A 12,408-nucleotide genomic window follows, 5' to 3' on the forward strand; every position below is an offset into this window, starting at 1 on the left:
TAATTATGGATGTTAAGTCACTAAATGAATTATATAAATGAGATTAAGTTATTTATATTTATATATTTGTGTATTTTAATTTCTTTACTCTTGTATGGATATGTATCTATTATTTAATAAGCCATTAAAATGTTTTAAATTATTATATATTTTTTTTATAAAAAAAAACAGTTTGTGACGGTTTTGAAACCGTTGCAAGTTCTGGTATTAAATTCAGCTATTAAATCCAGTCTTACGTGAGAATAAACATTGCGACAGTTTGAAACGATTGTAACGACGATTTTCAAAACTGTTGCAAAGTTCTCTTGCGACACACAAATCAGCAACGGTTTGCTAACTGTCGCAGATGTACAATTGCGACAGTTTCAACCGTTGCAAACTGCAATTTTGACTGTCGCAAAGTACCTTTTTTCTTGTAGTGATTATACTGAATAATTCGTTATAGAGAACTCATTAACTAATAACTCAATATCTTGCTAATCATACCAAATTTAAACCTTGAGTATCAACATATCTCTATCGCTATTTCTATCTCTATATATTATATTTAGGAATTCCTCTACGAAATTGTTAAGGAAACTTTTTCTTTATATATTAATGACTATACGTCACATGTAACTCTCTTACCTAAAGGAAACTTATTATTTATTATTGTATTTTCTTGGGTAAATAGTGTTATACCCCCTGCAAAATAGGCGAGTTTTGCGTTACCCCCCTGCAAAATATTTTTTTGAGATTACTCCCCTGCAATGTCAAGATTCTTTGCGTTACCCCCCTGGCTCAACAAGTGGGCATATGACATGGAAGAATCTTGACGTGGCATGACACATGGAAATTAATTTATTTTTTATTTATTTTTAATTGCCAACTCATTAATTAATGTGGGTTTTTAATTAAAAAAATGAAAAAAAAAAACTTAAAAGTTGTTATATTTTTATGAACTTACTTAAAAGAAAGTTTTTTTTTTTACTAAAAGTTGTTATTATATATATATAAAAAATTCTTATATATATATAATAACTAATAATAGAGTAACCAAAAAAAAATGAAGATGAAAAAAAAACTAATAATAATAATAGTAACCAAAAAACTAATAATAATAATAATAATAACTAATAATAATAGAGTAACCCAAAAAAAAAAAACTGCAATCACATAGTAACGCAAGAACAATCGCTTTGCCCTAACCCCAAATTGAAATTGAAAACGAAGAACAATCGCTGCATATGAACGGAACGAAAAAAAAAAAGTTTCTTTAAATAAAAAAATTTCTTTAAAAAAAAAGTTTCTTTAAAAAAAAAAAGATTTCTTTAAAAAAAAAGTTACCGTAAAAAAAAAGTTTTTTTCATTTTTTTTTAATTAAAAAATAAATAATTACTGAGTTGGCAATTAAAAATAAATTAATTTCCACGTGTCATGCCACGTCAAGATTCGTCCATGTCATATGCCCACTTGTTGAGCCAGGGGGGTAACGCAAGGAATCTTGACATTGCAGGGGGGTAATCTCAAAAAAATATTTTGCAGGGGGGTAACGCAAAACTCGCCTATTTTGCAGGGGGGTATGACACTATTTACCCTATTTTCTTTTTTCATAATGTTAAACAATAATTCTAATATTGTACACAAAAAAAAAAAAATAATTCTAATATAAATCTATATAAGGTAGTAAATTTCAATGCAAAGCAATTTAAATTAGCCTGAATTTAAATTTTGTTTAAAATTATTTCAAGGCATTTAAATTAAAATAACAATCATAAAAGCAATTGGTAGTAAATTAGTAATATAGATTTCAATAGTAAGGTAGTAAATTAATATAACAATAATAAAACAAATAAATGAAGAATTTTTTAAAATAATATAGATTTCGAAAAATTTGAAAAAGATATTTTATTATCAATATTATTATATAATACAGGTTAAAAAAAATAATACATGCTCCATATACACTAAATAATATAGATATAGATTTCAAAAGATTTAAAAGTTTTTTTCATACCAGTTTAAATATTAATTTCTATTTATTTGATTTATATGTACCAGAAAAACATCTAATTCAAATGAGTCGTTTATTAACCATTTTGGAAGTTTATTTATCAAAAAAAAAAAAAAACCTTTTTGGAAGTTTAGAACCTATTTATTAACTTTGTTTTTTGTAATGAACCTTTTTTTTTTGTTCAAGTGTAATGAATCTAGAGTTTGAAGTTTGGTCCTCATAATAATGTCAAAATTTACAAACTGAACTATATATATTCACAGGACTACGGGGATGAAAATTTTACAAGTATATGAATGAATGTTTAATATAAATTAATTATAAGTTTTAAAATTTCAAAACTTTAATTTTGAACGTAGAAAAATAAATTTTCAAGATTTGATCCTTGGCTAGTACATATAGAAATTAATATACACTTTTAGTTCTTTGATGGAACAATTATTTCTCATAGAAACTTAAAGAAAAAATAGGATAATCAAATGTACATTTAAATTTATTATTAAAAAAATATACATTTTAATCTAATTATTATTAAAATACTAAAGAAAAAATTGATATCATAATATAAAATTATTTATATTTTTATAAGTAAAAACTCACCCGTGCAATGCACGGGTAATATATACTAGTATATAAGATAAGAGAAAAGCTAAATTGTGTCCTGAGCACATGTTAGTGATTAAAATTAATTTATACTAGTATATTTTTATTATAATTTATGTATTTAATTTACTTTTTAAGCTTGTTCACAAATTAATTACACAAAATTTATGAAAATCTTTTGAATTAAAAAAATTTAAAATCCTTAGGGCCCGTTTGATGGTCATGATAGATAGTCAAGATATGATAAATATTTCCTATCCTATTTTAATCTTTTGATTTGTTTGATGCTCCAATGTGATAGAATAAATTATTCCCTTTTTAATCATATCCTATTACTCCTTTGTAATTTTTATCCTAAGTTATCTAGCGGACGAAAGGATAAGTGAATCCTTATTTTATTTCTTCCACGTGAGTGCGTTGTATTCTTTTCTTTCTACACGATGCATTCTCTTATTCATCCTATCTTCTTTCTTCACGTATGCAATTCTCTCTAATTCTTTCGGTATTTGCCCTAATCCTTTTTTCCTTGATACTCTCTTTTGGTAGTTTTCACTAAAAATTGGTGATAGCAATCTCTATTGTGTTTTCCCTTTTTTCTTGATTCTCTCTTTTGATAGTTTTCTCTCATCTTCTTTCCTATAATCCACAATCCCTTCAATTTTGTCTCTGCTACTTCTTATGTGTTGATCAAACTTTATATACTTTTTCTTTTATAGAAATCTATGATGTTGATATATTGTTCTGATTTTTTTTTTCCTCTTCTATATATGCAAAACAATCGTTATTTTGTCTCTATGAGTCATTCGTTAACAAGGTAAAATATTGATATCCCGTTTATGATTATTATTAGGTGTATATCAAATACCGGATATATGATAAAATAATGATATCCTATTTGTTATCATGTGGCCATCAAACATATGGTAGGATAATTGCTTATCCTGTTTTTATTCTATCATGTCTCTATCCAGCTTCATATCATATCATGTCTTATCCATTAAACGGACCCTAGCATCAAACTCAAAGTGTAGTATAAAGTTTAGGGTCATGCTAATGAACAATTATTTTTTCTTCCGAAAATAGTCAGATGCAATAATTGTATTATGGAGAAAATATATGATATGTTAGTTCAAAATTAGTCAAGGAGCCACTAAATTTGATCTAAGCCCCGTTTGAATTAGCTTATTTTTGAACTTATACAAACAACTTATGCAATATAAATTAGGTTTTATGCTATTTTATAAGTTCACACTAGTGAAATTAAAATTGTATTTTTATAAGTTATTTTCTCATAACCTTGACAAACTTATAATAATACATAAAAATTTTATAAGTTGTTTGCATAAGCTCAAAAATAACATAATTCAAACAGGACCCTAAAAAATAAAATTAGTAAGGAAATTTATTAACTCTTTTAGTGTTCAAGAATAATAGATCGTACATACATTGTGTTCATGTGGTGTACAATTAAGGGAGGTGCGAATCAACCCATCCACAAAGACATACCTTAATGTTACAACACTACTATACTACGTTTGTGCCCTACAACTTGCAAGATAAGCAAAACACTCGCCGACATGAAATCAATAACCGGTAGTACAATTTATCTTGGTTTTATTTTTTTGTATTTTTCTAACAAGAGCTCTATCATTGTTATATACATGGCCAGCTATAATCAATAATCAATTATAGTTATGTTGCCTTCATGTGTAATTTGAACCAGCCAATAAAAATTACTAAGATCATTGTCAATTCGAAGAATTTGGGCAGTCCAACTAATTAAGTTTGCGGTTGCTTGTAACGTGCTAGCTCAATGACACTTTGAAGCGAGTCAATTTTTACAATCCTAACATATTAGCAATATTAATATTTAATCCTTCTTTGCACGTTCCAATCTTCCTAACATAACATATTAGCTACTACTAATTACCGTTTGAGTCTCTAAAAAAATCACTATAAAATTAAATTTATTAACTCTTTATAAGCTACATCAAAATTAAATTTGATCCAATATATAAACAGTGTCACAATATATCGGTCATCTTGTTAAGTGAGGACAATTAATATCCCTTATCATCAAACCAACTCAACTCAAGTATGACGCAAATAGGATCAGTAGGTTGACGGAAGCCCTCCACAAAAATATATAGCTTTAGTTTTCCAAGTCCAACAAGTCACCACCAAGATAGTTCACCGGTCCTCTATCTATGCTCCATACTTGATGTTGATGCATGGTTGAAGTTCTTTGCAATTTAGGAAAAAAAATAGTAATATAAATAGAATCCACCTACTTGATCCAAACTTGGGTTGCATAAATACAATCTCTTAAAGCATGGAATGAGCCCTAAATTTTTGATTTTTTTTATTTATAATTCGGTACATATGAGCCCTAAATACAAACATATTAAGTTTTTATATTGTGTCTAATGATGACTCCCACTCGTATCATATATTTAGAGTCTTTTTAGGCTCGGCAAAAATAGCTTATGGTTGATAAGCTGATTGAAGTGTTTGGTAAAATTAGTGGTTCAACTAACCGATAAATATAAAATGACATAAAAGAACATCTTTAATTCAATCATTTTTTATCAAATTAATACTATTTAAGATATTTATAATTTTAAGTTTAATTTTTTGTCAAAAAAAGATACTTATAATTTAATATTTTAAGTTTAATTTATTTTTTTGGTACAATATTTTAAGTTTATTAATTCAATAAATATATCTTTCAAATATTATTATTAAACTAATTTTTATATGTTGAATTTTTTTAAAAAAATTATTTTCATTTCAGTTGATATACTTTATGAAAAAATAAAAACAAAATATATTCACAATATAATATAATGGTTAATTATAGTAAGGTACGTTGTTTCAAAAAAAAAATTATAGTAAGGTACATACCTATGAATTGATAAAAAAAAAATATGCTTTATCCTTCATATTTGAAAGAAGCGACGTTAAAACATATTTTATTTTAAATTCTAATGATAATAAATTATAAATGGTAAATATGGATTTTAGTTAAAATAATAAGGGTAAAAGAGGAAGAAAAAATGAAAAGTTAGAAGCTATAAGCTCAGAAGCTACTTGAAATAGCTTCTGAAAAAGAAGTTATAAGTCACTAAAATAAACTAAAAGCTCTTTCTGAAAAAGACTGATACCAAACAGGTCTTTTAGCTTATAAGTTATCAGACAAAAGTTAAAAGCTAACTTTTTTGGCTTGCCAAGACAGACCCTTAATGTCTATCAGTATCATTTTGAGTCAAACCAAGTCAATTTATGATTGCTTTAGTTGAGTTTGCAAGAAATTGAAAAAATGTATACATTGCTAAGAAGACCTTAATTTAAATCAGATGATAATCACCTTAACCAAACAACTCTATAGTCGTGCTATGTTTATTACTTGGATGAATCAAGTGATTTTCTTGAGACATGGTCATTATAGAAGTTTTGATGATTATATATGGAGTGAAGACTAAAGATTTTTGAAGAATTATTTAGGATTTCGTCTCTGCTATCTGCACTTCGTGCAACATTTGCTCGTGTTGGAAGTTTTCAAACTTTGGTACTTGAAGAATTATTTACGTTTTTTTTTTTTAAAAAAATTATTTACGTTTTCTATATAAGGTACTTGATCCAAACTTTGGTTTCATAAATACAATCTCTTAAAGCATCGATTAGTCCTAAATACAAACATTTTAGATTTTTATATTGTGTCTAACACTTTCTTATAAAATCAATTTATATTCCATAGAGAAAAAAAACCAATTTATAGGACTATGTCGTAATGAAAGTCACTTTTTATAATATATTTTTCAAGACTTATCTATATTTAATGAGATTTAAATTTTTCAAGGTAAAAGCCGTGCTCACATCCAACACAATTAAACTTGATATATGGAAATTACGTGGGTGATCCGAATAAATAGTTTTTGTGGTTATGGTAGATTCAACTTGCATTTTCATTAAAAAAAAAAGAAGAAAGATATATAGCATATTCTTCGGTTTGTATATTTGAATTTAACACATTCTTACCAAATCAACTTAATTATGATGTTTTTGTCAAACAAAAAAAAACTTAATTGTGATGTGAGTGATAAGTTTTTTTCGGACCTTATCTCTATTCAATATGAGATTTTTGTTTAATTTCCAAATAAAAATAATGTGATTTCAATTATTTGGAGATGTGGAGAACAGAAAAAAAAATGTACATTAGAAATTTATTTAATTATAACAATAACGTACAACAGGTAGTGTGTTATATTATATTATATATAGCCAAACCGATTATTGTTGGATGAATTAATGTAGTTATTTATAATTGTCTGGAAAAAAAATAGGACAAATCAAAATCACATACAGTATATAAAACTTTTTCATTAAGTACAGTTTGAGAAATTTTAAATGCTCCAATTTTCTATGCATGCATGTAGAAATTGACTTGACTGAACTTTGAGCTAAACATGGTTCTCCTTGGACATTCAAACTGTAGTAACTGAGCGATTTTTGGACCACATTTTTCTGATGTTCTTCACCCTAACATAAGACATTAATTCACATGATTTTTGTTTGAACTCTTACTTACCAATAGCAATATAAGTGCAATGTTTAGAGAGAATAAAATAATGTTTTAAGAGTTCAACTGTCGTTCCCTTTTAATTAATCTTTTTGCTATAAAAGGGGAATGGTGTATTATATATTGCTTGTGGTCCATTGGAAAGTGGCACTTCAGTTAGTAAAATGAAATCTCTCAACAACAAAAAATAAATATGGGACCGCTGAAATTTAACATAACATAACCCTCTAAAATGTGGCGATTTGTGGAAAATCATTTCTAATTGGATGGGTTGACTTTGTCCTCCTTGAAACGACCAACATCGATATTAGAATTTGGGAGACCTATACTCAACCACAAAAGTTAGTGATTGAGTATAAGCTTCCCCAAATTCTAATATGGTATATGAGCTTATCCTAGATCCATTTATTGTTTGTTGTGGAGACCTCCCATATTTAGGTCATTCGTTGTTGTTGATTTCACGTTTCAGCTTGTTGAGTCCTGAACGTGAGGGGGTGTGTTAGAAGTTTCACATTGGTTAGATATATGACATAGATAACATTTATAAGGATAATGTAAACCTCAACTCTCAAACTAGCTTTTGTGGTTGATTATAGGCCTCCCAAATTTTAATAGTGGATATTAGTGGTTAACAATTAGTATTGTTTTTTTTTTTTGTCAAAAGAAATTGGTATTGCTTTTTTGTTGTGGATGAGAATTATTAACTGCTTCCTTTTCACCTTACTCCTTATTTTAACTGCTTAAACGGGTAATTCTTATAGCATTTACTCTGAAGGCCTAGACCTCCTTTACAGTTTGGTGAAATATTTATGTTTTGTACTCCCAATTTACTAATACTATAAACTAAAAAAAAATTGAGGCTTTTATTTTTAGTATGCCCTATGTCATGGCACATGCATACATGACATAGGGGCCAAGAGCCTAGGATCGATAATAATCCTTTAAATTGTTTACGTAGTATCTAAAAATAAAGATTCATAGTATAATATTTTTTCCATACAAAGTAAAAAAGCTCTGACTTTAAATGGGGTCTCATAAATGGGCGGTGAGATTGATCCCCTTAAATTAGTCGGTCCTAGAGCTGAATACCAAATTTAAAAAAAAAAAATAATAGTATAATCTTTTGCTTATAACTTTTTTTTAATAGATTTGAGTATATGAGAGCAAATTTGAGTATATGGGAGCAGATTGAGAAGCTGTCGTATTGTAATGAAATAATAAAATTTTAAGTTGTCATATTAGTGGACAAAACAAATTAGACAGCTCATACTCTTGATAAATGTGGTGTTTTCCTATTTACAAATTTTTTAAAACTACTAAAATTGTTTTCAAAAATCGTAAAAAAAGAATGGTGAGAAAAATATTTAATCTATATTTCTTTTTTTTTTTTTTGAAGAAATCTATATTTCTTTTATGTTTATCGGTTGAAGTTGAAGTGAATATGAAAACATATCAAGTATGAGATTATGAGTAATTAAAGTCTCACATTTGGTAAGGAGGATGATAACTGTATTTGAGAGACGATTTAACTATTGTTTTAACTTTATAATAATATACTCCATCCGTACTATATTATAACTAAAAAAAAATCACTTTTTGATATCCCATATTATAAGCAAAAAAAATTAACTTTTATCATTTTCAAGATAAACTTTTACTTAATTTACTCATTCTTGAAATTATCATATTTTACTTTTCTTAATAAGTGTAAAAATATTTTTCTTTACTTATATTATGAGACGGAGGAACTATCGTAAAAAGCAAATTATGCTTTATAGTAACGTCCATGTCACAGAATCGTTTTGCCAACAATTGAAAGGATTTTATAGGAAAAAAAAACATCGAAAAGATTTATTTAACAACCAAAATTTCAATGAGTTACTACTAAACAATTAAATGAAGTGAAGTGCTTGATTAAACAATTGAATATCCATTTTATAATCCACACCACATTTCTCCTATGGTTGAAACGACAAAAGAATGAAAAGATACTGTAATTAATTAGCACGCCTTTTGTAACTAACTACAAATAAAATCATTATAGGAAGGGGACTGATCATATAAAAATGCTAAGCACTATACAACAAATTTGATAACATTTAGGCACCATCCATGTTTGACCATAATGCATCATCTTTTAAGATTAGATCTTATAGGAGCCTACATAAACAAATACACGAGTCACTATACTAGTAAAACTAGAACTTTGACCCATGCGGTGCATGAGTCTAATTAGCTGTAATATGTAACAATAAAAAATAAAATACAAAAATTTTAAGAGCATTTTCAATAACAGTATTATAGGGAATATTAAATCTGCAATTAGGGATGGCAACGGGTGCCCATGGGTGCGGGTTTGACACTTACCAAACCCACACCTGAAATCATCACCCAAACCCAAACTCAAACCCAAAGATTGTTCGGGTGGCAAAACAACACCCACGCCCACACCCATTGGGTTCGGGTTTTTTCCACCCAAACCCACAACACATTTAAAAATAATTTACAAATTTAAGAAATTAAATTCCAACATAGACTTTGAATTAAATTACAACTAAAATTAAGGTCTTCCAAAGAAATTCAAACATAGACTTTCAAGAAATTACAACATATACTTTCAAGAAATTAAATTACAACTAAAATTTAAGGTCTTCCAAGGAAATTGAGGGAGACTATGGGGGTAATTAGGTAGTTATAAAATATTTCGGGTGGGTGTATGGGTTTCGGGTGTGGGTTTGACTGATACCAAACCCACACTCATATTATCGGGTGTCACCCGAACCCAAACCCAAACCCAGTCAAATCGGGTTTCGCCCGTTGACTTGGATTTGGGTTCGGGTGAGTATCTCGGGTTTGGGTTTTTTTGCCATCCCTATCTGCAATGTTAAAATCAAAATAATGAATGTGATTAGTGACATGACCATGGTTGTGTTTAGTTGTATTGCAAAAAAAATTGATTTAGCAGAATTGAGTTTGATAATAACTTTTCAAATTACACGTGATAATAATTTTCCAAATCTCACATGATAAAAAAAAAATCATTGATCAGGAAAGACATAAAAATATTTCGTGATGAATAATATAGTCAACAATAATTTTGATATGATATACTTTTAAAATTGATGGTGCTTATCAATTATTGCACATAATTTTAATCACAATTGGTATACTTGTCATAGTGGTTGGAAATATTGCCTTCCATTGAAGGGTTGCGAGTTCGAATCCTAGTCAAGACAAAATTGTATTATTTTTTTAATAAAAATTGCAAAATAAAATGGAGGGAAAATAAGAAAAACAAATTAGGGTTTATAATTTGCTTGTGTATACAAGCTTATAATATAAAAGATTTTTCGCACATCCGACTATATGTAGTCTAGGCTAGAATAACTATTGTCGAGTCCAATGAGTCAATCTATTTAACTTATTATTTTCTACTATATTTTTTTGCTATTGATGAGTTACCGCCAACTCATTGTGGTGAGGCAGAATGAGAATTTCAACTCACCTATCTAAGTTGGTATGCCTAATCCAATTTAGATGGATTGATAACAGCTCGGGTAAAAAATAAGACGGATTGACCATTTTTACCACCTTAATTCTATTAACATTCTTGTTAGCGACGCATAATTAAGATGAAAATGATAATAAAGCATAGCTCAATTCAATTGAACAATATTCACTAGCCTAGTTAATGATTATTGATTATTACTAACCTTTTTCTTTCAAGCTATAATACTACATGGTAACCGAATTATTAAAATGTATGATGGTGGAGATAATGATTTTACTTATTGGGAAATTCCCTTGGTGTCTAGTTCCGAAGAAACATTAGCAATATTTAAAAATTAAAAAGCTTTTTGATTGATGTAATCTCTAAATTCTAGTACTTGAGAAAAGCAACTCATTGAACTTGGTTTAGATTGCATAGGATTTAGATAGGTTGGGAGTTGCTTGCACTCATGTCATGCACCTCCTCCATCCACCTTTGCGGCTGAGAGTTTGGAAGGGTTAATTCAATTGGAATCTAAAAGTACCTATTCTATTCTCGTGGGATTAGTAGATAGGGGAGGCTACTATATAAGTAGAATATGCTATTGCTACCACATAAAATCACTTTTCTTAGTAGTATACACTTAATAAATAATAAAAAAAATTCTCATTGGTACATAAAGTCATAAATGACAAAATGCACAAGAAAAATTCAAAATTTTAACTATGCTAACATTTCTCTAAAGTAAAAGTTTATGGAATTACCGTTTTTTTATTTATTGTAATGTTGGTGACAATAATTTGATTGGTACGGAGTTGGTTTGACAAAATGAAGAGAAATAGATATTTGTTACTGGAAAAAAGAAAAAAACTCACGTCTATGAATATTAGATTGTGCAATCAAAGCATACACCAAAAAGAAATTAATAACACAAATATTTATGTGGTTGGACACCACTTACTCACATTCATGGAAACATGTAAACTCAAATAAAATTCCAAGTATTTGTGACCCAACTCCAAATATGCATCACTCTACAATAATCTCACTCAAGAGTTATAAAAAATGATAATAGTCACATTTAAATATCAAATGATTGCCCACATCTTGTCTCTTTAAAACATGGTTGGGGATACCCAAACTCACCACATAATACCCAAAAATATAAATACTTCACCTCTTCACAAGTACTCTTATTTATAAATACTACACTCACATCTACTCCAATTACTCTCATTCATGTATATATCATAGCATGCAAAATCATAATTGAATATGGTGTAGAAATTTTTATTATTTTCTCTCAATCACATGATATTATAAGTGTGACATTTTTATATTTTGTCAAAAAAAAAAAAATGGTGTTTAGTTTTTAATGTTGAAGTATCTTTAACAAATATACTTCTGTGCTTCCCTTAATATTAGGCCAAATTAACCAAGACAAGATGGCATTTCAACTAGCTATTAGCATCCTTGTTGTTGCTAAAACACCCAACATAAAATGTTTTTATTTTAATGAAATTTGCTTATGAAAATAAATCCAAATTAAGTGACTCAGATATTGGGCCAACACTCTCACACAAAGTAACCCAGATGCAGGAGGTGGGTGTTAGAGCAACATAGGGGGGTTGGAGGAGCAATTTTCATAAAAAGAAATAAAAATTGAAATCGCCCACCGTGGGGCTCGAACCCACGACCACAAGGTTAAGAGCCTTGCGCTCTACCAACTGAGCTAGACGGGCA

The 12,408-nt window shown here is 28.4% G+C and overlaps 1 non-coding gene across 1 annotated transcript; it reads right to left on the bottom strand.

The window, feature by feature from the left end:
- Positions 1-12,334: 12,334 nt before the first annotated feature.
- On the bottom strand, positions 12,335-12,407 carry TRNAK-CUU. The gene has a single exon. It is a non-coding gene; the product is annotated as a tRNA-Lys (tRNA).
- Between the last annotated feature and the right edge of the window lies 1 nt (position 12,408).

Source organism: Trifolium pratense, linkage group LG7 (genome assembly GCF_020283565.1).
Source record: "Trifolium pratense cultivar HEN17-A07 linkage group LG7, ARS_RC_1.1, whole genome shotgun sequence".
NCBI classification, from domain to species: Eukaryota; Viridiplantae; Streptophyta; class Magnoliopsida; order Fabales; family Fabaceae; genus Trifolium; species Trifolium pratense.